Here is a 26,418-nt window from a genome sequence, read left to right on the forward strand (position 1 = left end):
ATAATTCAAAAAGACACATGTACCCCAATGTTCACTGCAGCACTATTTACAATAGCCAGGTCATGGAAGCAACCTAAATGCCCATCAACAGACGAATGGATAAGGAAGATGTGGTGTATATATACAATAGAATATTACTCAACCATAAATAGGATTGAAATTGGGTCATGTGTAGAGACGTGAATGAATCCAGAGACTGTCATACAGAGTGAAGTAAGTCAAAAAGAGAAAAACATATCGTATGTTAACATATATATGTGGAACCTAGAAAAATGGTGCAGATGAACTGGTTTGAAGGGCAGAAATTGAGACACTGATGTAGAGAACAAACATATGGACACCAAGGGGGGAAAGCGGTGGGGTGGGGTCATGAATTGGGAGATTGGGATTGACATATATACAATATGTATAAAATGGATAACTAATAAGAATCTGCTGTATAAAAAATAAAATAAATTTCAAAAATTCAAAACAAATTAAATACAAAGGGAAAATATTTGTAAAGGAAAAGGAAAGCAACAAATAACATAGAAAGGAATCACCGTAACGTTAACAGCTTATTTTTCAGCAGAAACTGCAAGCCAGAAGGCACTGGCAGGACATGTTTAAAGTGATGAAAGGGAAAAACCTACAACCAAGATTACTGTAGCCAGCAAGGATCTCATTCGGATTTGATGGAAACCAAAACCTTTACAGATAAGCAAAAATTAAAATAATTCAGCACCACCAAACCAGCTTTACAGCAAATGCTAAAGGAACTTCTCTAGGCAGGAAACGCAAGAGAAGGAAAAGACCCACAAAAACAAAGCTGAAACAATTAAGAAAATGGTAATAGGAACATACATATCAATAATTACCTTAAATGTGAATGGATTAAATGCTCCAACCAAAAGCCACAGGCTGGCTTTATGGATACAAAAACAAGATCCATATATATGCTGTCTACAAGAGACCCACTTCAGACCTAGGGACACATACAGACTGAAAGTGAGGGAATGGAAAAAGATATTCCGTGCAAATGTAAATCAAAACAAAGCTGGCACAGCATTTCTCATATCAGACAAAACAGACTTTAAAATAAAGACTATTAAAAGAAAGAAAGAAGGACACTATAAAATAATCAAGGGATCAATCCAAGAAGAAGACCTAACAATTGTAAATATTTATGCACTCGACACAGGAGCACCTCAATACATAAGGCAAATGCTAACAACCATTAAAGGGGAAATCGACAGTAACACAGTAATAGTAGGGAACTTTAACACCCCACTTTCACCAATGGACAGATCATCCAAAATGAAAATAAATGAGGAAACATAAGCTTTAAATGACACAGTAAACAAGATGGACTTAATTGATATTCATAGGACATTCCATCCAAAAACAAAAGAATACACTTTCTTCTCAAGTGCTCATGGTACGTTCTCCATGATAGACCATACCTTGGGTCACAAATCAAGCCTTGGTAAATTTAAGAAAACTGAAATAGTATCAACTAACTTTTCTGACCACAATGCTTTGAGACTAGACATCAGTTACAGGAAAAAAAACTGTATAAATACAAACACATGGAGGCTAAACAAGACGCTACTAAATAACCAAGAGATCACTGACGAAATCAAAGAGAAAATCAAAAAATACCTAGAAACAAATGACAATGAAAACACGACGACCCAAAACCTATGGGATGCAGCAAAAGCAGTTCTAAGAGGGAAATTTATAGCAATACAATCCTACCTTAAGAAACAAGAAAACTCTCAAATAAACAACCTAACCTCTCACCTAAAGCAATTAGATAAAAGAGGAACAAAAAGACCCCAAAGTTAGCAGAAATCATAAAGATAAGATCAGAAATAAATGAAAAAGAAATTTAGGAAACGAGCAAAGATCAATAAAATTAAAAGCTGGTTCTTTCAGAACATAAACAAAATTGGTAAACCATTAGCCAGACTCATCAAGAAAGAAAGAGAAGACTCAAATCAACAGAATTAGAAATAAAAAGGAGAAGGAACAACTGACACTGCAGAAATACAAAGGATCATGAGAGATTACTACATGCAACTATATGCCGATAAAATGAACAACCTGGAAGAAATGGAAAAATTCTTAGAAAAGCACAACCTTCCAAGACCAAACCAGGAAGAAACAGAAAATATAAACAGACGAATCACAAGCACTGAAATTTAAACTGTGAATAAAAATCTTCCAACAAAGAAAGGCCCAGGACCAGAAGAATTCATAGGCGAATTCTATCAAACATTTAGAGAAGAGCTAATAACACCCATCCTTCTCAAACTCTTGCAAAAAATAGCAGAGGAAGGAACACTCCCAAACTCGTTCTACAAGGCCACCATCACCCCGGTACCAAAACCAGACAAAGAGATCACACAGACACACAAAACCACAGGCCAAAATTTCTGATGAACATAGATGCAAAAATCCTCAACAAAATATTAGCAAACAGAATCCAACAGCATGCTAAAAGTATGATACACCATGATCAAGTGGGATTCATCCCAGGAATGCAAGGATTCTTCAATATACACAAAACAATCAATGTGATACACCACATTAACAAATTGAAGGGTAAAAACCATAAGTTAATCTCAACAGACGCAGAAAAAGCTTTTGACAAAATTCAACACCCATTTATGATAAAAAACTCTCCAGAACGTAGGCATAGAGGGAACCTACTTCAACATAATAAAGGTCATATATGACAAACCCACAGTCAACATCATTCTCAATAGTGAAAAACTGAAAGCATTTCTTCTAAGATCAGGAATAAGACAAGGCTACACACTCTCACCACTATTATTCCACAGTTTTGGAAGTTTTAGCCACAGCAATCAGAGAAGAAAAAGAAAAGGAATCCAAATCAGCAGAGAAAAAGTAAAACTGTCACTGTTTGCAGATGACATGACACTATACATAGAGAATCCTAAAGATGCTACCAGAAAACTACTAGAACTAATCAATGAATTTGGTAAAGTAGCAGGATACAAAATTAATGCACAGAAATATCTTGCATTCCTATACACTAATGATGAAAAATCTGAAAGAGAAATTAAGGAAACATTCCCAATGACCACTGTAACAAAAAGAATAAAATACTGGGCTTCCCTGGTGGCACGGTGGTTGAGAGTCCACCTGCCGATGCAGGGGACGCGGCTTTGTGCCCCAGTCTGGGAGGATCCCACATGCCGCAGAGCAGCTGGGCCCGTGAGCCGTGGCCGCTGAGCCTGCGCGTCCGGAGCCTGTGCTCCGCAACGGGAGAGGCCACAACAGTGAGAGGCCCGCATACAGGAAAAAAAAAAAAAAAAAAAAAAGAATAAAATACCTAAGAATAAACCTACCTAAGGAAACAAAAGACCTGTACAGAAAAAACTATAAGACGCTGATGAAAGAAATTAAAGATGATACAAACAGATGAAAAGATACACTATGTTCTTGGATTGCAAGAATCAACATTGTAAAAATGACTATACTAACCAAAGCAATCGACAGAATTCAGTGCAATCCCTATCAAACTACCAATGGCATTTTTCACAGAACTAGAACAAAAAATTGCACAATTTGTATGGAAACACAAAAGACCCTGAAGAGCCAAAGCAATCTTGAGAAAGAGAAACGGAGCTGGAGGAATCAGGCTCCTGGACTTCAGACTATACTACAAAGCCACAGTAATCAAGACAGTACAGTACTGGCACAAAAACAGAAATATAGATCAATGGAACAGGATAGAAAGCCCAGAAATAAACCCACGCACATACAGTCACCTTATCTTTGATAAAGAAGGCAAGGAAACACAATGGAGAAAAGACAGTCTCTTCAGTAAGTGGTGCTGGGAAAACTGGACAGCTACATGTAAAAGAATGAAATTAGAACAGTTCCTAACAGCATACACAAAAATAAACTCAAAATGGATTAAAGACCTAAATGTAAGGCCAGACACTATAAAACTCTTAGAGGAAAACATAGGCAGAACACTCTATGACATAAATCACAGCAAGATCCTTTTTGATCCACCTCCTAGAGAAAGGGAAATAAAAACAAAAATAAACAAATGAGACCTAATGAAACTTAAAAGCTTGTGCAAAGCAAAGGAAACTACAAACAAGACAAAAAGACAACCCTCAGAATGGGAGAAACTATTTGCAAATGAATCAATGGACAAAGGATTAATCTCCAAAATATATAAACAGCTCATGCAGCTCAGTATCAAAAAAACAAACAACCCAATCCAAAAATGGGGAGAAGACCTAAATAGACATTTCTCCAAAGAAGATATACATATTGCCAACAAACACATGAAAGGATGCTCAACATCACTAATCGTTAGAAAAATGCAAATCAAAACTACAATGAGAGATCATCTCACACCAGTCAGAATGGCCATCATCAAAACATCTACAAACAATAAATGCTGCAGAGGGTGTGGAGAAAAGGGTACCCTCTTGCACTGTTGGTGAGAATGTAAATTGATACCACCACTATGGAGAACAGTATGGAGGTTCCTTAAAAAACTAGTATGACCCAGCAATCCCACTACTGGGCATATACCCCGAGAAAGCAATACTTCAAAAAGAGTAATGTACCACAGTGTTCACTGCAGCACTATTTACAATAGCCAGGACATGGAAGCAACCTAAATGTCCATCGACAGATGAATGGATAAAGAAGATGTGGCACATATATACAATGGAATATTAGTCAGCCATAAAAAGAAACGAAATTGAGTTATTTGTAGTAAGGTGGATGGACCTAGAGTCTGTCATACAGAGTGAAGTAAGTCAGAAAGAGAAAAACAAAGACCGTATGCTAACACATATATATGGAATTTAAATTAAAAAAAGGTTCTGAAGAACCTAGGGGCAGGACAGGAATAAGACGCAGACGTAGAGAAGGGACTTGAGGACACGGGGAGGAGGAAGGATAAGCTGGGATGAAGTGACAGAGTGGCATGGATGTATACACACTACCAAATGTAAAATAGATAGCTAGTGGGAAGCAGCCACTTAGCACAGGGAAATCAGCTCGGTGCTCTGCAACCACCTAGAGGGGTGGGATGGGGGGGTGGGATAGGGAGGGTGGAAGGGAGACGCAAGAGGGAGGGGATATGGGGATACACATATGCATAAAGCTGATTCACTTTGTTATACAGCAGAAACTAACCATCACTGTAAAGCAATTATACTCCAATAAAGATGTTTTTTGCTTTTTTTTGTTTGTTTGTTTGTTTTTTTGCGGTACGCGGGCCTCTCACTGTTGTGGCCTCTTCCGTTGCGGAGCACAGGCTCCCGACGTGCAGGCTCAGCGGCCATGGCTCACGGGCCCAGCCGCTCTGCGGCATGTGGGATCCTCCCGGACCCGGGCACGAACCCGTGTCTCCTGCACTGGCAGGCGGACTCTCAACCCCTGCGCCACCAGGGAAGCCCCCCAATAAAGATGTTTAAAAAAAAAAAAAAAACACTTATTGGGCTATGAACAAGGTTACAATGCCCTTAAAACTTTTCTGCATTTAATAAACTTCCAACCTAGTAAAAGACAATAAATGTGCAGGTACATACAAACGTGTTACATGTCATAGGGCTAACAGCTGTAGCGGAGAGAGGATCAGGGTACGCAGAATGGAGAAGGAAGCATCAGGTTCGCCCTGAAGGACCGTAGGAGTCTTCGGAGGCATAACGGGAAGGAAGGGTGAGGGTGGGAGAAGAGAGGAAGTGAAAGAAAAGCTTTCCTGCAGAGCCAAAGTGGGGAGCCAAGATCCAAATGAGGTGTGAGAAAGCACAGGATGACGAGAGAAAGGAAGAAGGGACCCAGCTGGCGAAAGGTCCTGCCTGGTCACCAGCATGTGGCACTCCTGTGGAAGGAGTCCAGTCAGGAAGACCTGAGCAGCCACGTAACAGACTGTATGTCCAGGAAGGGCTCAGAGTATGGCTTTGAGGTCATCCTACATCTCTCTCTCTCCTTTTTTTTTTTTTTTTTTTTTTTGCGGTACGCGGGCCTCTCACTGTTGTGGCCTCTCCGGTTGCGGAGCACAGGCTCCGGACACGCAGGCTCAGCGGCCATGGCTCACGGGCCCAGCCTCTCTGCGGCATGTGGGATCCTCCCGGACCGGGACACGAACCTGTGGTCCCCTGCATCGGCAGGCAGACTCTCAACCACTGCACCACCAGGGAAGCCCCATCCTGCATCTCTTACCAGAAACAAAGAAGGCACTCAGACTCAGTTGATGAATGTAATTTACATGCAATAAAAAATACACTCAAAACACACATACAATAACATATAAAAAATTGTATTTTTGCAAACTTGTCTTTCTTATTAATACCGAAAACATTTTATATCACAAAAACTCATGAGAAAAAATTTTAAGAAAATCAGTGTGACTGAATGTACTTTATTATTTTTTTAAATCTTGGTATGTCTGTGTTAAAACCAGATTTCTGGAGCACTATAAATTCAATTATTTAGAAAGCTAGCTTTACTGCCAGCCTTCACTGAAAATGGTGCTTCTCCTTTATAGACCCACAGATCTAGATGGAAGAAATACACTGCTAGCTGTATTTACTAATCATGTTAGTCAATTTCCATCTTAATCATTGGAGTTCTTTGTTCTTACACAGAATCAGGAAGCATGACATTCTTGTATTTTTAAAAAATAAGGCTAAAATTAAGCGTTAACAGGGAATTTTCAAACAGGCTAAAAGTTCATTTCCAAGTTTAAGGGTGCAGTAAAATGACTATTTACGTTATTCTTAGCAAAACAAAAACAAAACAAATAACGGAGACAACTCTACACATCCATTCTCAAAATGCTCCTAAAGCAAGAGTTCCTTTCAAAAAGCAATTTTCTACTCAGTGTTACAATGTCACCTTCACTTTGAGAAAGAAGATTAAGTCTTTATTTTCTCAAAAATACTAAATTTGCTAGGTAGCTTTCTACTGACAGCCGCTCATTACAGAAAAGTTCCGCAAATTTAGACCACCTGTCCTTAAGTAAAAGAAAAACACTCAGTTCACCTCAGAATAGGCAATGCTTTCAATTTTGCCACAACATAACCAGCAAAGCTCTGTGTCTTGCCAAGTATTTTCAGTTACTCCCCATCTCATCATAAACTTTGTAAAGATTTACTACTTTGTAAAGGTCTCAGGCTGATCCCTTCTGTGCTTCTGGCTTCAATCCGTTGCTTTAAGACCTTCTCTATGCATCATGTGGTAACTAACTTTCACGTGTGCTGTTCTTGCTGCAGTCCTACCCTATCCAAGAATTTTTTTTTTAATTACAGGGGCTGCTCCATCATTGGTTATATCTAGTTTTCCCACAAAACCCTGTTTATTAAAGAAGTCGTTTCAGAATATATACGCTCTAAGCTATTCAGCAGCTCACACACTTTAAGTACTCAACTTGAATCTACCAAAAAGCGTAAGCTGAAAACTGTTAAGAAACAACGGTGTTTGCATCATCCCAGGACAAACCCTCCACACATCATTTATTCTAATAATTTACTTCTTGCAAATCTTCTGCAATATCTTCTGTGAATACCCCAAAAGTATTTGCTATCAAAGGAATGTGTTTATTTTGTTGCCATTTTGCTTCCCGGGAATTATTTAGCCCTTCTGCCCACTCCCTCACTCCCAGCTGGAAGAGAGGGATTTCCCAGGGCCCGCATGTGGCCCTTTTGTCTGTTAGTATTAGACAAGCACAGAAGATGCTGTGGATTAGCTTGACCAGCTCCCTGGCTGAGTAAGGTACTTTTGTTCTGCAAATCATTCTCAGCAGCACAGCCTAGAGACGCTGTTCCACCAGCCCTTTCCAAAACGTTGTATGTTCCTGATTCTCTGTATTAAATACCTGTCTGTGCAAAACTGGCTGCAGTTGCTTCTGCAACTGAACCTTATAGAAATGTAAGTTGCCTCAAAAGAAGTTCATCCTTAAGCTTAATGAAATTTTATAAGTACTAGATGGAACATTATATGACTTTAAACACTGCTGCAAAATGCATAGGTGCTTTTTCTCTTCGGGATGCTTAGTTTGTAAATATTCTGCTGACTGTGAAGGCTATATACACTTTCCTTCTCTAAATCTCAAGACAAGATAACCACTTTGGGGCTTCCCTGGTGGTGCAGTGGTTAAGAATCCACCTGCCAATGCAGGGGACACGGGTTCGTGCCCCGGTCCGGGAAGATGCCACGTGCGGCGGAGCGGCTGGGCCCGTGAGCCACAACCACTGAGCCTGCGCTCTAGAGCCCGCGAGCCACAACTGCTGGGCCCATGTGCCACAACTACTGAAGCCCGTGCACCTAGAGCCCATGCTCTGCAACAAGAGAAGCCACCGCAATGAGAAGGCCACGCACCACGACAGAGTAGCCCCCACTCACTGCAACTAGAGAAAGCCAGTGCGCAGCAGCAATGAAGACTCAACGCAGCCAAAAATAAAATAAATGAAATAAATAAAATTTTTAAAAAGATAACCACTTTCGACATGATTAGTCATTAATAAAAGTGGATATAACTCCACAGTTCAAATAATCTTTGGCAGTCAATTACTAGTTCTGCTGAGATCATTTTCTCAACCTCATTACATGGTTAATTGTGCAGGAAGTAGTGGAGGTGGCTCTGCCATCAATTTCCTTGTTGTTTCATATGCTTCCATTATGGGCAGTATCTCCAATCCAGGGTTTCTTCTAAGACTGCCTGTTTTGTGAGGACCAGTTTAATTAAAACTAGACAGCAGAAGTCATGAATGTACTTAATGAGCACTCATTAACTGCCATAGGCGTCACTCCTTTACGTGAACAAACATCCTCTATTGACTCAAGATACCTCAGAAATCACGGCAAGACTCATGATTCTGAAATACAGATCAAGCGAGGGTGTCAGTCTCGATCCACATACTAAATACCTGTAAAGTGTAATGTCTTACTTAAAATCATAAGGACTAATATGCTCTTCCTGCAGCACCGAGGAGCATCTTACTTACTCCACATAGGCCTATGACGTATACCACACGTTAGAGACCCCTGCAGTGGGCAACGCGTGGTCTCTCAAAGTGTGTGACCAAAGGAGTGACAACCAGAGAATCATAAAGTTGTAAAGAACGTCAAGATTATCTAGCACAATCTTCTTACCTGAGAGATGTGTCCAATGTACAACCACATACAACTGGCCTGAGATCTTTAGAAAAAAAGCTTCTCTTGAAAAATTTTCTAGCAAAGAAACCAGTAATACCTAAGCACTACTTTGTAATGTGGAAAGAAGAGTTTAGTCTAAACATGGACGAGCTGAGTTCATTTGACACAGATGATGGGAACACAGGCCTCCGCCATCATTCTAGTAAGCACAACCATAATAGTAGACTTAACCAACCCTGTGAGTTTCTAACTATGATCAGAAATCTCTACCAACACATGGTAAAAATATCAAGTGTTAAGTCTGAACTTGAGAGGAAGAACTAGACATAGACTCACCTGTAACAAGGTGAGTGCTGTTAAGTGTGGTGGTAGAAGAACCAGGACATGGCCATACAAAGAAAGGCAAAAGAGAGTTCCAGAAAGGCATGTATGATCAAGGTCAGATGCAACAAGCTCAAAGGATATCAGAATTTTAAAACAACTACAGGATTTTTAAAGTATGATCACTTAATGACCTCTGGGAAGGCTGATGAGAGTGGTAGATGAAAGAGCTCAATCAGCGAGGAAAACAGGAGTTGAGGATGAAGGAAGTAGAAGCAGTATCAACTAGTATCATTAACCAGTATTATTATCCATTATTTCAAGTGATTTGGCAGCAATGCGTAGGACAGCATTAGACAAAAGTGTGCCTAAAATGGTTAAGCACGGTCAAGAGACAGACTGAGGGGAAAGGGAAAATGGTAAACTCAAAATCTGAATGGAAAACAACCCAATAGAGGAGGAAAGATTCAAGACCCAGGAGAGAAAGGACAGAGAGCTTTGGAAAAGACCCTGAGGTAATATATTCACACACAAATTTTGCCCTGAGTTCCCATGGGTTAACAGACTCACTCAAATCTATCAGTTAAGAACCTCTGGAGTATAGGATTAACTTTGAAAAAAAGGACAAATGCTTTCTTCCAAATTAGAAGACAAGGACAACACATTTCAGAAAAAAGGGAGAGGAAGAAATTGCAGGAGCTCACATCAGCTGGCCTGGATGCCAGAGCAGCGTTTTCTGAGGATGCACTATATACCGAGTAAGCCACAGAGCACAGTTTACAGAAAACATTCCAATAACCCAGGGAGTGCAAGCCAGCCTAACCCAGGGCTGTGGCCAAGCTAAAGACAGGTACCAAGGGAACCCAGAGGGAGGCAACAGCTTGGCCGAGGGTGCTGAAGGCAACACTTCCCACACGGACGGACGGCGCATGACCTCCTCCCGGAGAGACAGCAGCTAACTGGGCAACGAAGAGAGAGAAACATCGCGCAGAAGCAGCACCAGCAAAGGCGCAGAGGACACGGCCTGTTCACGCTATGCAGGCCGCACCGTACAGGCAGAGCAACGTGGCTACCATGGTGCCAGACAAAGGTGGTGGCAGCAGCGGAGGAGCAAGGCAGGACAAAGCTAGCTGAGAGCAAGAAGGACGAGAGCCTGCTCGTCGGCCGGAGTCTGGCAGACAGGGCGCAGTAGGAAGAACAAGTGGAGGTGTCATCAGAGCAACGTGAAGGCTTCCAGCTACTCAGGCCAGCGGCAGGTTTATGTGTAGAAAAGGTGAAGAAAGTAGTAGCAAAGCCTGACTTAGAGACAGACAAGATGTACAGACTGGGATGAGAATAAGTAAGACTAGAATAACAGGAGGATTTTATATCTTGGGTGACTACTGATAAGTAATAAATGCCACCAGGAGCTGAAAGGTGCGAGAGGACCCTCACTAGGACAATTAAAAGAATTTTTCAAAGTCAACTCTTTGGGCCTCAGTGTCCTCAGCTAGCAAATACTGTCTCAGCAATAAATGTGTGTTCTGCTGTTGTCCCGCCCAGTTCTAAAGTTCTGTGAGTCTATGATTTGCCAATCCCAGCATTCCAACTGGAACACTGGTACGGGCATCAGTAAATGTGCAAACACACAAAGGAGTATCAAATCATGGTTTGTAGAGAAGCATGTAACTGGAATGGTTGGTTGACAGATATAACCTTCCTATTTTTCTTTTTAAAAGTGAGATACAACTGTTCTTTTAAAGGAAAAGAGTATACTGGGGAGTTCTCTGGTGGTCTAGCAGTTAGGATTCGGCACTTTCCCTGCTGTGGCCTGGGATCATTCCCTGGTTGGGGAACTGAGATCCTGCAAGCCACCCGGCGCAGCCAAAAGAAAAAAAATTAAAATAGAGAATATTGATAGTAACTACAACTTAAGCCACTTAATGAGTGATGCTGCTTTTTATGTTTTTAAAAACAGAAACCAACAACAATATTATAAGGAAAGTCAAGAATTCACTTATGGAATTTCTTTCTCCAAGGCAACCAAACAACTTTGGCATAGGGCTGGTAACTCCCTTCTCTAAGCTGTCCTGAGCATCAACTAGGGATGTACCTGTACTGACAGGTCACCCCCTTCAGTAATCTCTAAAGAGGAGGCTAAGCTCTCAGCAGGAACTCGTAGAGAGTGTTTCCCTTGCTGGACTACTTTCACCACAGTGGAATAACAGCCAAGCACTTCTAGAGAAAGAAAAAATTAGCTTGTAGCAAACTATTAAATAGTTAACGATCTCACTGATTTTAAAATAAATACAGGGGCTTCCCTGGTGGCGCAGTGGTTAAGAATCTGCCTGCCAATGCAGGGGACAGGGGTTCCAGCCCTAGTCCGGGAAGATCCCACATGCGTGGAGCAACTAAGCCCGTGCACCACAACCACTGAGCCTGCGTTCTAGAGCCCGCGAGCCACAACTACTGAGCCCATGCACCTAGAGCCCATGCTCCACAACAAAAAGAAGCCACCGCAATGAGAAGTCCGCGCGCCACAACAAGGAGTAGCCCCCGCTCACCACAAATAGAGAAAGCCCATGCACAGCAACGAAGACCCAATGGAGCCAAAAATAAATACAATTTTTTTTTTTTTTTTTTTTTGTGGTACGCGGGCCTCTCACTGTTGTGGCCTCTCCCGTTGCGGAGCACAGGCTCTGGACGCGCAGGCTCAGCGGCCATGGCTCATGGGCCCAGCCGCCCCGCGGCATGTGGGATCCTCCCGGACCGGGGCACGAACCCGTGTCCCCTGCATCGGCAGACGGACTCTCAACCACTGTGCCACCAGGGAAGCCCAATAAATACAATTTAAAAATAAATAAAGTTAATATAATATTACTACTATATTTGAAACATAAGTACTAATTAGCTTTTGTAGAACATTCTTCAGGAAAATAAAAATCAATATTCCCATTTCATAGATAAGGCAGCTAAGAATAATTAAAATTCTAGATCACTAAATGCAATGTGGTGTCCTGAATTCAATCCAGGAACAGAAATAGGTTATTTGTGGAAAAATCAGCGAAACCCAAATAAAGTCTGTAGTTAACAATATTGTACCAATTTTAATTTCTTAGTTTTGACAAACATACAAAGGTTAAGGGAGATGTCAACATTAGGGAAAGTTGGTTGAAGGGGCTATGAGAACTCTCTATACTAACTTGGAAACTTTTCTGTAAGTCTAAAATTACTCCAAAACAAAAAGGTTGTTAAAAAAATCCTGGGTCGTCGGAAGTTAAATTCCTTAACTTCTCATTCAGTTTCAAGATGTAACTAATAATGTACTCAAATCAAGAGAAAAATGTTCTTTGTGTTCTATGAATGAGAAAAAGTTAATTTCCACAGGAGGTGTAATAATTCAATGCCACAAATATTACTGGAATTACTCTAAGATAACCTAGAAACTAACATTGATTTGAACTGTAAAAAAAAAAAAAAAGTCTTGTAAGCTCATGAAATACAAATTATTCAATTTCAGCTCATTCTGGTTATACAGTCTCTAAAATAATGTCACCTTGTGTCTCCATCTGTATTCAGAAAGCCTATAGGGTCAAAAAACAGTCCAACAGAGAGAGTCATACAATGCAGAGAAGCACCCCACACTAGCACCAAATAGATATTCAATTAGTAATCAAGTCAGGAAAAAAGGCCTCAAGTTAATAAGCATATTCTAAGTAAACGAAATACAAGTAAAGGTGAAAACATGAATATGAATGATTAATGAAAATTAATCAAGCAGCTGTCTATAAGAAACCCACTTCAAATAAAAGTATATAGGTAGGTAAAAAGGAAAAGAACACAAGAACATATACCATGCAAATACCAATTAAAAGAAAGCTGGAATGGCTATGCTAGTATCAGACAAAGCAGTCTTCAGAGCCAAGAAAACTACCAGGGATAAGAGGAACATAAATGAAAAATAGGGTCAAGTCACCAAGAAGACATAACAAACATAAATGTATATGCACCAAACATCAGATCTTCAAAGTACATGAAGCAAAAACTAAACAAACTGTAAGGAGAAATGAAGAAATCCACAATTTTAGCCAGATTCAACACTTCTCTCTCAGCAATTGACAGAATTAGTAAACAAAAAAATCATCAAGAATATAGAATTAATGTATAACTGATTCACTTTGCTGTACACCTGAAACTAACACAACATTGTAAATCAACTACACACCAATACAAATTTTTAAAAGGAAGGAATATAGCATTAAACAAAAAAATCTAGCTGAAACTTGAGAGATCACGCCACTCGATAATAGCAGAATAGGGACTTCCCTGACTGTGCAGTGGTTAAGAATTCGCCTTCCAATTCAGGGTACATGGGTTTGAGCCCTGGTCCAGGAAGATCTCACATGCCGTGGAGCAACTAAGGCCGTGTGCCACAACTACTAAGCCTGCAAGCTTCAACTACTGAAGCCCGTGCTCCGCAACAAGAGAAACCACCACAATGAGATGTCTGTGCACCGCAATGAAGAGTAGCCCCCACTCACCGCAACCACGGAAAGCCCACGTGCAGCAATGAAGACCCAATGTAGCCAAAAATAAATAAATAAATAATTTAAAATAATAATAGCAGAATATACATGTTTTAATGTATACATGTTTTAATAGATAGACCATAAAACCTTAAAATTCTTCAAATAATTAAAATCATAAAAGCATGTTCTCTGACCATACTGGAACTAGACTAGAACACAGTAACATGATAACAGGAAATTCAAGAACATACTTTTAAATAACCCGTGAAACAAACAGAAAGATTCAAGGGAAATTAGAAAATGTTTTAAACTGAATGAAAATGAAAGTATAACATACCAAAATTTATGTGATGAAGCTAAATTATGGCTAAGAGGGAAGTTTATAGCATGTGCATATATACATATATATACACATATATATATAAAGAAATATGTATATTGAGAATATGTATATTAGGAAAGAAAAATAGTCTCAAATCAATAATCTAAGCTTCTACTTTAAGGAATTAAAAAATAAAAATCAAAATAAACCCAAAGAAAGAAATAAGGTAAAGAATACAAAATAGAATAAAAATAAATTTTTTTTTAATAATAAAATCAAAAAAAGAAAGATAATAGAAAAAAATCAACAAAACTAAAAGCTGGTTCTTTAAAAAGATTAAAAACTTGAGGAACTTCTACAAGACTGGCAGAAAAGAGAGAAGACAAATTACCAATATGAGGAATCAAAGAGAGGACACAGACCTCCACAGACATTAAAAGGATAAAAGGGGGCTTCCCTGGTGGCGCAGTGGTTGAGAATCCGCCTGCCAATGCAGGGGACACGGGTTCGTGCCCCGGTCCGGGAAGATCCCACATGCCGCAGAGCGGCTGGGCCCGTGAGCCCTGGCCGCTGAGCCTGTGCGTCCGGAGCCTGCGCTCCGCAATGGGAGAGGCCACAGCAGTGAGAGGCCTGCATACCACAAAAAAAAAAAAAAAAAAGGATAAAAGGAACACTACCAACAATTCTGCACATATAAACTCAGCAACTAAGTTGAAATGGACCAGTTCTCTGAAAAGCACAAAGTACTAAAATAGAAGGGAATGATTCTTAATATGCTTTATGAGGCCAGCATTATACTAACACCAAAGCCAGGCACAAGGACAATATAAGGAAACTACTTATGTATATCTTATAAAAAATAGATGCAACAATGCTCAACAAAATATTAGTAAAGTGAATCCAGCAATTAATTTAAAACGAGTAATATGCCACGATCAAGCAGGGTTTTTTCCAGGAATGCAAAGCTGGCTCAATATCCAATAATCAAAAATGTGATCTACCACATTAACAGACTAAAGAAGAAAAAACACACAGTTATATCAATAGATTCAAAAACCACTTGGCAAATTTTAACACCTATTGAGAAAATTCTTAGCAAACTAGAAATAGAAACTTCAACATAATAATGGGCATCTACAAAAAAATCTACAATAGACATCACAATTTATTGCGAAAGACTGAATGCTTTCCCCCTAAAGTCAGAAACAAGTAAATTGTACTAAAAGCCCTACCCAGTGCAATAAAGAAAGAAAAAGAAATAAAAGGCATACAGAATAGGAAACAAAAAAATGCACTATTCACAGACACGATTACCTACACAGAAAACCTCAATAAATCCACAAAAAAACTCTCAGGATACGTGATTTTAGCAAGATCAACAGATAGAAGTTGAACACAAAAATTAATCACATCTTTACATATCAGCAATGAATAAAAAGAAACTGAAATTCTTAAAAACACCATTTACAAAAGTTGAAAAAAAATGAAATAATTTATGACTCTAAAAAACGTACAGGATATGTATGCTGAAAACTACGAAACACTGATGAAAGAAATCAAAGATGTGCTATATGTAAATTCTATCTCAATTTTTTAAAAAATAAAAGACAATCAAATAAATAGAAACACACACCATGTTCACAGACTGGAAGATTCAACACAGTTAACATGTCAATTCTCCATCAAATTGATCTACAAATTTAAGGCTACTCCTATCAAAGCCCAGCAGAATTATTTGTAGACCCAGACAAGCTGATTCTAAAATGCATGGAAAAGCAAAATGACTAAATAGCAAAAACAATTTTTTTTAAGTTGGAGGAATCACCTTGTTAATTTTTTAAGACTCACAGTAATTAAGACAATGTGGCATAGGCAATGGGATAAACCAATGGAACAGAATACAGTCCAGAAATAACCCACACAAATAAAGTTATTTCTGACACAAGTGAAAAGTCAATTCTATGGACAAAGAGTATCCTTTCAACAAATGGGTTTGGAACAAACCTGACAACTATATGGGTGGAGAAAAAGAAAGAGCCCCTACCCAAATCTGATACCTTATACAAAATTAACTCAAAATAAATCACAGACCTAAATGTACAACTATGGCATTTTTAGAATATAGGGAAAAAAACTTTATAACATGAGGTTTTATAAAAGAAAGAGTTCTTAGACGTGATACCAAAAAGTATGACCCCAAAATGAAATAACTAGGAAGCCGAACTTCATCAAAATTTAATTCTTTTTCTTTGAAAAAAAAAAACAAAAAACAGTTAATAAAGTATAAAAACTAGCTACAGAGACTTCCCTAGTGGCCCAGTGGTTGGGACTCTGTGCTCCCAATGCAGGGGGCCCGGGTTCTATCCCTGGTCGGGGAACTAGATCTCACATGCATGCTGCAACTAAGACCTGGTGCAGCCAAGCAAACAAACAAATAAATAAATAAATATATATATATATATATATTTTTTTTTTTTTTTTAAAGACTAGCTACAGACTGAAAGGAAATGTTTGCAAATCACAAATCTGACATAGGACTCATAACCAGAATTATAAAGAACTCTCAAAACTCAAAACTAAGAAAATAAAACAACTCAATTAAAAATAAGCAAAGTCGGGGCTTCCCTGGTCGCACAGTGGTTGAGAGTCTGCCTGCCGATGCAGGGGACGTGGGTTCGTGCCCCGGTCCGGGAAGATCCCACATGCCGCGGAGCGGCTAGGCCCCCCGTGAGCCATGGCCGCTGAGCCTGCGTGTCCAGAGCCTGTGCTCCGCAACGGGAGAGGCCACAACAGTGAGAGGCCCGCGTACCGCAAAAAAAAATAATAATAATAAGCAAAGTCCTAAAATAAATAAATAAATAATAAATAAAAATAAGCAAAGTCTTCAATAAACACTTCACCCAAGAGTATACAAGAATGGCAAATAAACAAATGAAAAGTGTTCAATAACAGGAGTCACTAGGGAGGGACTTCCCTGGTGGTGCAGTGGTTAAGAATCCACCTGCCAATGCAGGGGACACAGTGTGATCCCTGGTCCAGGAAAATCCCACATGCCGTGAAGCAACTAACCCCATGCGCCACAACTACTGAGCCTGCGCTCTAGAGCACGAGAGCCACAACTACTGAGCCTGCGCACCTAGAGCCTGTGCTCTGCAACGAGAAACCACTGCAATGAGAAGCTCACTCACTGCAACAAAGAGCAGCCCCCGCTTGCCACAACTAGAGAAAGCCTGCGCAAAGCAACGAAGACCCAACGCAGCCAAAAATTAATTAATTATTATTTTTTTTTAATTGGCACTCGAGAAATATAAATTAAAACCACAACACCGGGCTTCCCTGGTGGCGCAGTGGTTGAGAGCCCGCCTGCCACTGCAGGGGATGTGGGTTCGTTCCCTGGTCCGGGAGGATCCCACATGCCGCGGAGCGGCTGGGCCCCCCGTGAGCCATGGCCGCTGGGCCTGCGCGACCGGAGCCTGTGCTCCGCAACAGGAGAGGCCACAACAGTGAGAGGCCCGCGTACCGAAAAAAAAAAAAAAAAAAAAAAAAAAAAAAACCCACAACACCACTACACACCTATTTATTAATGGTTAAAATAATATCTACTGACAATAACAAGTGCTAGCATGGATGCAGAGCAACTGAACTCTCATCATTGCTGGTGGGAAGTCGAAATGGTGCAGCCACTCTGGAAAATAGTCTGGCAGTTTCTTATAATGTTACCACATGAGCCTGCTCCCACTCCTTGGTATCTACCCTAGAGAAATGAAAATTTACTGTCACACAAAAACCTGTACACAAATGTTTTATAGCAGCTCTATTTATTATCATCAAAAACTAAAGGAACCCCAGTGTCTACCAATGGGAGAAAGGATATAACTGTGGTACATCCACACAACAGAACACTACCGGGCAGTAAAAAGGAACCTGCATCAACCTGGATGAATCTCAAAATGACTAAGCTTAGTGAAAGGAACCAGCCTCAGGGAGTTACATACTAGGGACTTCCCTGGTGGTCCAGTGGTTAAGAGTTCAGGTGGGGATTGATCCCTGGTCAGGGAGCTAAGACCCCACATGACTTGCAGCCAAAAAACCCAAATATAAAACAGAAGCAATACTGCAACAAATTCAATAAAGACTTTAAAAACGGTCCACATCAAAAATAAAAAGTTTAAAAAAAAAGTTACATACTGTATGATTCCATTTATATGACTTCCCCAGAAGACAAAAGCACAGTAAGTGGCTGTCCAGAGTTTAGGGGTGGGGGAAGAGTGTGACTGCACAGGAACAGCAGGAGGGAGCCTTTCTGGGTAATGAAATTGCTCTGTATCCTGACAGTGGTACATGAATCTACACGTGTGTTAAAGTCCAAACAACTGTACATCAAAAAACATAAATTCAGGGGAGTTCCCTGGTGGCCTAGTGGTTAGGATTCCGGGCTTTCACTACCGTGGCCCAGGTTCAATCCCTGGTCAGGGAACTGAGATCCTGCATGCCACAAGCCCAATATATATACATACAAAATATATTTTACTACACGTTAATTTTTTTGATTAGCATACAGGAAAACCCCTTCGAAAACCTCTCTGGCAGTATCTACTAGAGTCAAACCACATGTATACCTAGCAAATCCACTTAGGGCATATGCTCAACAAAAAGGAACACTCTTATCCACCAAAAACATGTACAGGAATGTGCATATCAGTTTGATTCATATCAGCCATAAAATAAAATAAGCCAAATATCCATCACCATTAGAATGGATAGATTGTGGAATATTCACGCGATGGAAAACTGCACGCCGTGGAAAAGAATGATGACTTGCTACATCAACAACACGGATGCATCTCAAATATAAGGCTGAGCCAAACAGCACCAGCTCAGAGTACTTCTAAGTGAAATTCAAAAACAGGCAAAACACATGAGAACAGTGGTAGCGGTGACAAGGAAGGGAACAAGGCACATTCTAGGGTACTGGGAATATTCTTTATCTATATTCTGTATGGTGAAATACCGGTCCCATGGGTGTACACATACATAGAATACTGCACCACAGAGATGCTCTCTGCAGCTTTACCCACTGTCAAACTTAGCTAAATCACGTAAGGTTCTAGATCTTTACTTCCTCAGGTCACTAAGGCAAATGTGCACTAGACAGAGTAATGACTAAACCTCATTTCGTCACGGCAGCTATTTCTACAACACAGGGAGCATCCAGTATACCCCAAGATACATAATCACACCATCTGACCACAGGGTACACTGTGTGGTGGCCTTTAAACATTAATAATATTATCTCCTTCTTGCCACCTTTTCAGCAATGAAAGAGGATTTACGTTATTACAAATGCTCCCTACACTACATGTTTCTCTGACTTTAAAACTGTAATATCACTGTTTGAAATGTACTTTGATCCCTACCCCAAACAGCTTCCTTTTATAAACCTCTAACAGCGTTACAAAAATAGCCCTAAATTCCCATTTGAGCTCTCCAAAAGTGTAAATTTTATGTAATTTGATATCCCAACAGCTAATAACATGGATCAATTTCCACAATACAAAAATTTTGGTAAATAATATGTGTATGACTTAATTTTGTACACTGATTCAACTACAGAATTCTGATGGTATAAATATTTTTATTTTGTGTAAATACCTAAATGTTTAACTGTTAAAGAGTGGGAAAAGCCCAAATCAGTTTTACTTGAAAAAGAAAAACCGTTGGTAATATCAGGTTGTAAAAGTATCATTCACCTTTCTGTCCATAAGTAATGTTCATTGTAGAAAAGTCTTAAAGCTTGAGGCATGTGCAAAAAGGAAAAAAGAAAGCCATCAGGACTTCCACCACGAAATATTTTGATGTGTATACCCTATCAGACTTTCCTATGCAAATATATATACACACAGACACTTTACAAAAATGGCCATGCCATGCTGTCTGCAGGATTTAGTTTTCTTTTTCTTTTTTGGCCATGCCATGCGGCTTGCAGGATTTAGTTCCTGGACCAGAGATTGAACCTGGGCCCCCAGCAGTGAAAGCGTGGATTCCTAACCACTGGACTGCCAGGAAATTCCCACAAACACTGTTTTCTATTTTGTAAGCTTCTCTCTTTCTTAACACATCATGAACACTATGAAAATTACATTTTAAAATAGAAATGCAAAAAAGTAACGTATTTTCATGATATCCTTCACCTACCAAGTTTTTACTCAGGGCTAACCCTTTACTGTCACATAAGAGCAGACCAGCACACTAGGCTGTTAGAGCGGGACTTGTCCAAGACACATGTCATCATTTTTACATCATTTCACAAGTGGGAAAGCTTCATCAATAACATCCTGCAGCAGAGCCCTATAAAGCAAGCCAGGCCAGCCTCCTGAAAACGACCATCAAGCACATGCACAGCACTGTGTGCCGCTAGGCACTGTGTGAGCACCGTGCAGCCTCCACACGGGTTTAATTCTTCCAACAACCCTAGGAGCCGGAAGCCATACCACCTAGAAAACCGGGGCGTGTGAGCCTGTGCCCGAGGGAACAGAACCTATCAAGTTTGTGTCCCCTGAGCTTTGTACACCAGAGTTTTGTTGTGGGCCGAAGACTCTATAAGCTAAGCTATGTTTTCCTACTTATCCTACAGCCCTCATTTCTTTGTAGAAGCCACCTACATGCAAAAATGCCCTCTTTCCTCAGAAGCCGCCTCTGATGAGGGTGGTCCTGGGTCTAATGCTCAGTGCTGTGCCCAGCACACTGGGCAGTGGGCCTAAGACCCCTCCTGAGAATCAAGACAGTCCTTCCACTCTTACTTCCCTTAGACACCTTCTGCCCCAGTGACCCAATATGAAATAGAAACATGCACCCCAAGAATCATAACCCTCTCTGGGAAATGCAGGGCCAGTACCCATTCACCATTACTTGTTGACAAACGCTGTCTTGGGTGCCTGTTCTGCCCTAGATGAGGTGTCCCCCAAAGCTCACCATCTGTAGGGAAACAATTCAGAGGTTTCAGAATTACATGAAGAATTTTTGTGATTGGCATGACCCCGCTACCATAAAGAGTATCTTTGATGCACTATTATTAAAACACTTGTGAAAAAATTTTAAAACTAAAGACAGCTTTAAAACTTTAAAATATAGTAAAATAGAGTGTTTTTAAAAGTTCAGGTCACAACTCAACAGTACATAAGTAAAATAATATTAATAATTCATTAATAAAATACAACCAGCATTTTATTAATGAAATTGAACGGAAGAGAAAAGATCAAAAAGTCTCAGAGTATTGTTTTGTAAAACCTGCTGTGTGAGTGTGTGTGTGGTAAATTTTATTGCTGATAGTGCGTCATGGTCAAAACTCTGGATTCCTAAGTTTAACAGAACACAGTCCTGTCAAACAAAAATAGTACTAGGCGTATGGTTATGTTAGTTCAAAAGTGTGATTAGAATAATAACTGAGGGCTTCCCTGGTGGCGCAGTGGTTGAGAATCCGCCTGCCAATACAGGGGACACGGGTTCGAGCCCTGGTCCGGGAAGATCTCACATGCCGCGGAGCAACTCAGCCCGTGCGCCACAACTACTGAGCCTGCGCTCTAGAGCCTGCGTGCCACAACTACTGAACCTGTGCTCTAGAGCCCATGAGCCACAACTACTGAGCCCGTGTGCCACAACTACTCAAGCCCGCGTACCTAGAGCCCGTGCTCCACAACGAGAGAAGCCACCGCAGTGAGAAGCCCACGCACTGCAACGAAGAGTAGCCCCCGCTCTCAGCAACCAGAGAAAGCCTGCACACAGCAACGAAGACCCAACACAGCCAAAATTAAATAAATAAAAGGAATTATGAAAAAATAATTAGAAAAAAGAAGAATAACTGAACGGTTATTTTAGCCAAACATTGCAAAGTGATGGAGAATTATTAAACCTGAAATAATGGTATGAAAGGATAGTATAAGAATTTTTATTAAGTCAATAAAAATGGGTGTATTTTATACCCAACTACAGCCAATATTAGAAACACTTTTGTAAAGCATTTGTTTAGGCAGACCTCCCAGCCTCCCCTCCCCAGCAGCAACAAGCACTGCCCTTAATTTACACTCCGTCGATGCAAATGCATAAGCCTCACCCTGGATCCCAAGAACTACACCCCTTTCGCTCTCCAGTGTACTGGAAAATGGCAACCTCCAGGGCTACAACCCAGCACCCAAAACAAATCTGACAACATAATCTGAAGGAAGCTCCAACTGCAGAGAACACTGCGTATTCGTATAATAGTATAAGCATCAGAGAGCCATGCCATATGCAATGATTTCTTTTACCTGCTCTCACTACATATCGTTTCCAACACAACATTTAGAATCCCGCATAAAACAATTTCTGTCTCGGAATTTGGCACACAAATAAATACTCCTGATGAGGCTTTTGTTGTTACTGTTGCAAATGTCTTTAAAACAACTTAATTTAACAGTCCTAACAACATAACTTTTGAAAAAACCCATTATCTTTCAGGAGACAAATGAATGAGTGGAAATGACTGCCAACTGCATACCCACGTACCAGTACTGTGTCTTGTAAAGTGTTGTGACCAAGAGCGGAATAAAAGTGGCAGCAATCCACAACTGACAGAGGCAGTGTATGCTAGCTGCCTTCAAAAGCAAAACAGAAAAAATTACTACTCAAATTCCTTAAGTTCAAACCCTAAATATATACCTGAGTAACCAGACCACCAATTACCTCTAAAAACTTTTTAAAAGCAAGGGTGAAGAGCCAGGGCCGCCACCTCCGAAGACTGTCAGGTATCTTTCAAATGACCGTTTTGGAGAAGAACAAGAAAACTTCTAGGAGGCACTTCCCGATGATCATTCGCCAGGCGTGGAGGAGGTGGGCACCGCGAGGGAAGACCCGCTCGTCACCTGACTCACAATTATTCTGGAATTGCACCCGAGTAACCTCAAGGACGACCTCCGCGCGGGGCGACACGGCACTAGTCCGGATCCGTGACAGCGCCGTGCAGGTGGGCAGGCGGCGCCGCGCTCCCGGGAGATGCGGCACCTGGCGCGCTGCAGCCCGGCCCTAGGCTCCGGGCACGGGTCGGCGGCGCCTCCCACCCCGGCCCGCGGTCCCCGCCGGCCCCGCAGGAGGCTGTCAGGGCGCCAGCCGCCGGTGGCCCCCGCCCCGCGCCCGCCCCCGCCCCACCGCCGCTTACCTCGAAGTAGCCTCCGGGGGCGGCGCCGCCCGCGCCCGCGCCGAGGGGCCCGTTGGCCGCCGCCGCGCCGCCCGGAGCTGCCAGGCCCGTGGCCTGGGAACCGCGCAGCGCCGCCGCCGGGCCGGCCTTGCCGCCGCCCGCGCCGCCGTTGCCACCGCCCGAGCCGCCGCCGCCGCCGCCCCGCTTGTTCTTCCGGCGCTTGGCCCCGCGCTTGGCGTCGGCCGGGCTCATGGCGGGCGGGCGGGCGGGCGGGCGAGGAGGGCGCGGAGCGGGCGCGGGGCCGCGGGCGGCGGCGGAGGGCGGGGAAGGCGGGGAGGCTGAGGCAGCGGCGGGGCGCTCCGGCCGGCCGCGGGCGGGGGGCGCTGCGCGGGGTCGCCTCCGGGCGGGGAGGGCCGGGCGGGCGGGAATTGCGGGGCGGCCGCTGGGCGGGAGCAACGGCGAGTCCACCGGGCCCGGCGCCGCCGCTGACCAGAGTTAGAGTCCAATATGGCGGACACAAGGGGAAAGGGATCCCAGTTTACGTCGGGGGAGGGGGAAGGAGCGGCGGGGAGGGGGAGGGGTGTGGGCGCCCTCCCCCCCCCCGCCTTACTCCGCCCTCCCGAGCGCCGCTCCCCCTCTGCCGCGCCCTCCCCGCCCGCCGTTAATTTGCGCCGGCACGCAGGGCACGCCGGGAGCTGGAGTCCGCGCGCCCACTCTGCCGCTGTGGGTGTCCGGCGCGGGGACCACGACTCCCGTCAGGCCGCGCGCGACCGAGCGCCCGGACGCCGCGAGGGGCTGCGGCAGGGGAGCTGGATGCGGCGGTGACGTCACCCTGCGCTCGCGCCGCGCGGCCCCACCCGCGCCGCGCGGTCTTCTGGGACCTGTAGTTGGGCGGAGTGGTCCGGCCAGCTCAGGGCCGCGTCGTCCGCGGTGGAGGAACTACAAGGCTGGCGGCGAGGAGTTCCGCCTCTTTGACAGGCTCCCGGACGCCCCAGCGCCCCGCGCCCCCGCCACCGGGTCCGCAGGCCGGTCCGGTCCCTGGGACGCTCCGGGCGAGCAGCTTCGGCTCTGGCCCGCCAGGAAAGGCCCGGTGACCTTGGCCTGGCTCCGGGTTCGAATCCGCCTCCTCCACTGGCTGGCTCTGTGACCTTGGGCCGGGCCCCTCGCCCGTGTCCAGGTGATTCATTGGGACGAGAATGAACCTCCTCGTGGGCTAGGCGGTTCCGGAGGGCGCCTGGAAAGCGCTGACCCGGGCCACCGTCGGGTCGGGGACCGCCCTGGGCGCTGGGGCTGCCGCTAACCGGCGGATCTTTCCATTAGCTTAGAAGCCCTGGCCCGGAGGCGCCCTTCCGAGCTCGCCCTCTCCCTGAGGTCCCGTGCAGCCGTCGCCCGGCCTCCCGGTGCCTTGTGACCCTGCACGGTCCCAGGGCAGTCCAGCCGTGTCTCACGACCTCGCAATTACCCCACCGCACAGGCCACGAACCCCGTCAGACCCTCCCGGGCCTTCCAGTGGGGCCGCTCCGTCTGGACCCTCCTCCTTCCCGGGCCCCTTGCCCACCATCAGCAAGCCCCAGGTACAGTTTTGCTCTTAGACCTGGACCACAGGAGTCCCTCGTCTGGGTCCCACCCATCACAAACACCGAGACACAAAAGACGTGTGTTCCCCTCTTTGGTTCCATGGCTGGTTACAGGACCGAGATGCAGAGGAGCTTGGTGCTAGGATGTATATAGTACGAGGGCCTCCATTTGCACTGGGCCCCCCACCGTTAGCTCTGGGCCTGCCAGGTTTCACTGCCTGGCCGTTACCCTTGCCCCAGCTGCAGCGGCGGCCTTCTAATCCCCTGACCCATTCTTTGTACCAAACAGAATGAGCCAATGTGATCAAATTAACCCTCTGTTTAAAGCCTTTCAGAGATTCCATGTTATGTAGGTAGAATAAGACCCCTCACCCCTCCTGGAGTGTCTTGAATGACCCTGCTGCTGAAGGTCGAGTTTGAGAAGGTCGGTGGGGTGCCTGCCTTAGCACCCCACTGGGTGGGCAATGTTTGGGGCTGCCCCCTTCCCCATCCAGGCCGGGTCAGACACTCCCCCCTCGCGCAGCCCCCGCGCCGTCGCTTGTCAGAGCGCGTTGCGCTGGACTGGGGTTCTTGGCGCTCACCGGTGTCCCCAGAGAAGTCAGGTCTTGGGCCGGGGGGAGCGTGGGAGTGTCTGCGTCCTGCACCTCTTGAACCCCAGCTCCTGCCAGGCAAGGGCTGGGCACACATCAATCCAGTACTTGCTGGATGAATGAATGGCAGAATAATGATTGTCTGTCAAGCAGTTATGCACCAGCCACTCTGCCTCCTGCTATATCATCTCATCTAATGCACGCAACCATTCTCGAGATAGGCACCATTAGCCCTATATTATGGATGAGAAACTGAAGTTCAAAGATGGTGAAGGATTTGCCCAAAGTCACCCAGATAGTCAGAGGCAGGGCCCAGCTTCCAATTCAGATGTGGTTCAGGCGTGACTTTTGTGTTCCAGCAGAGCACACACAGGGTGATACAGTGAAGAGTCCTTCTGGCGCCTGGGGACAGGAGCAGCCTCTCTGAGGAAGTGAGCTGAACCAGAGCCAATCCCCGTCAGAGCAAAGGACTTCGAGCAGCGAGAGACTCAAGCACGGGGAAGCTCAGCATATCCCAGAAACCAACAAAAGCAAGGTCGGGTTTTACTCTAAATACAGCTGAGAGCCATGCAGGGTTCTGAGCAGGAACTGTCATGGTAGGATGTATGTTTCTGAGAAAACTCTGGCTGTTATGTTGAGAATGGATGTCAGGGGAGCAAGATTGGAGGCTGGCGCAGCAGGCGGAGAGGGTGCTCCTGGCGGACAGAAGTTACGAAGCAAAGGCATAAAGCAGTGGTTCTCAACCTTTGATTTTCATTATCTCCCCCCTAAGGAAAAATTAAGATACTAAGGA

The 26,418-nt window shown here is 43.6% G+C and overlaps 1 protein-coding gene across 3 annotated transcripts in view; it reads right to left on the reverse strand.

Moving 5' to 3' along the window:
• FAM193A (family with sequence similarity 193 member A) overlaps positions 1 to 23,542 on the reverse strand; it is a 169,012-nt gene extending 145,470 nt beyond the window's left edge. For all 3 annotated transcript variants that reach the window (XM_059065987.2, XM_067036816.1, XM_059065988.2), the window contains exon 1: positions 23,480 to 23,542. The gene's annotated coding sequence lies outside the window, so the exon portion shown is untranslated. The remainder of the gene's footprint in view (positions 1 to 23,479) is intronic.
• Between the last annotated feature and the right edge of the window lie 2,876 nt (positions 23,543 to 26,418).

This window comes from Kogia breviceps, chromosome 6 (genome assembly GCF_026419965.1).
Source record: "Kogia breviceps isolate mKogBre1 chromosome 6, mKogBre1 haplotype 1, whole genome shotgun sequence".
Classification (NCBI taxonomy): Eukaryota; Metazoa; Chordata; class Mammalia; order Artiodactyla; family Physeteridae; genus Kogia; species Kogia breviceps.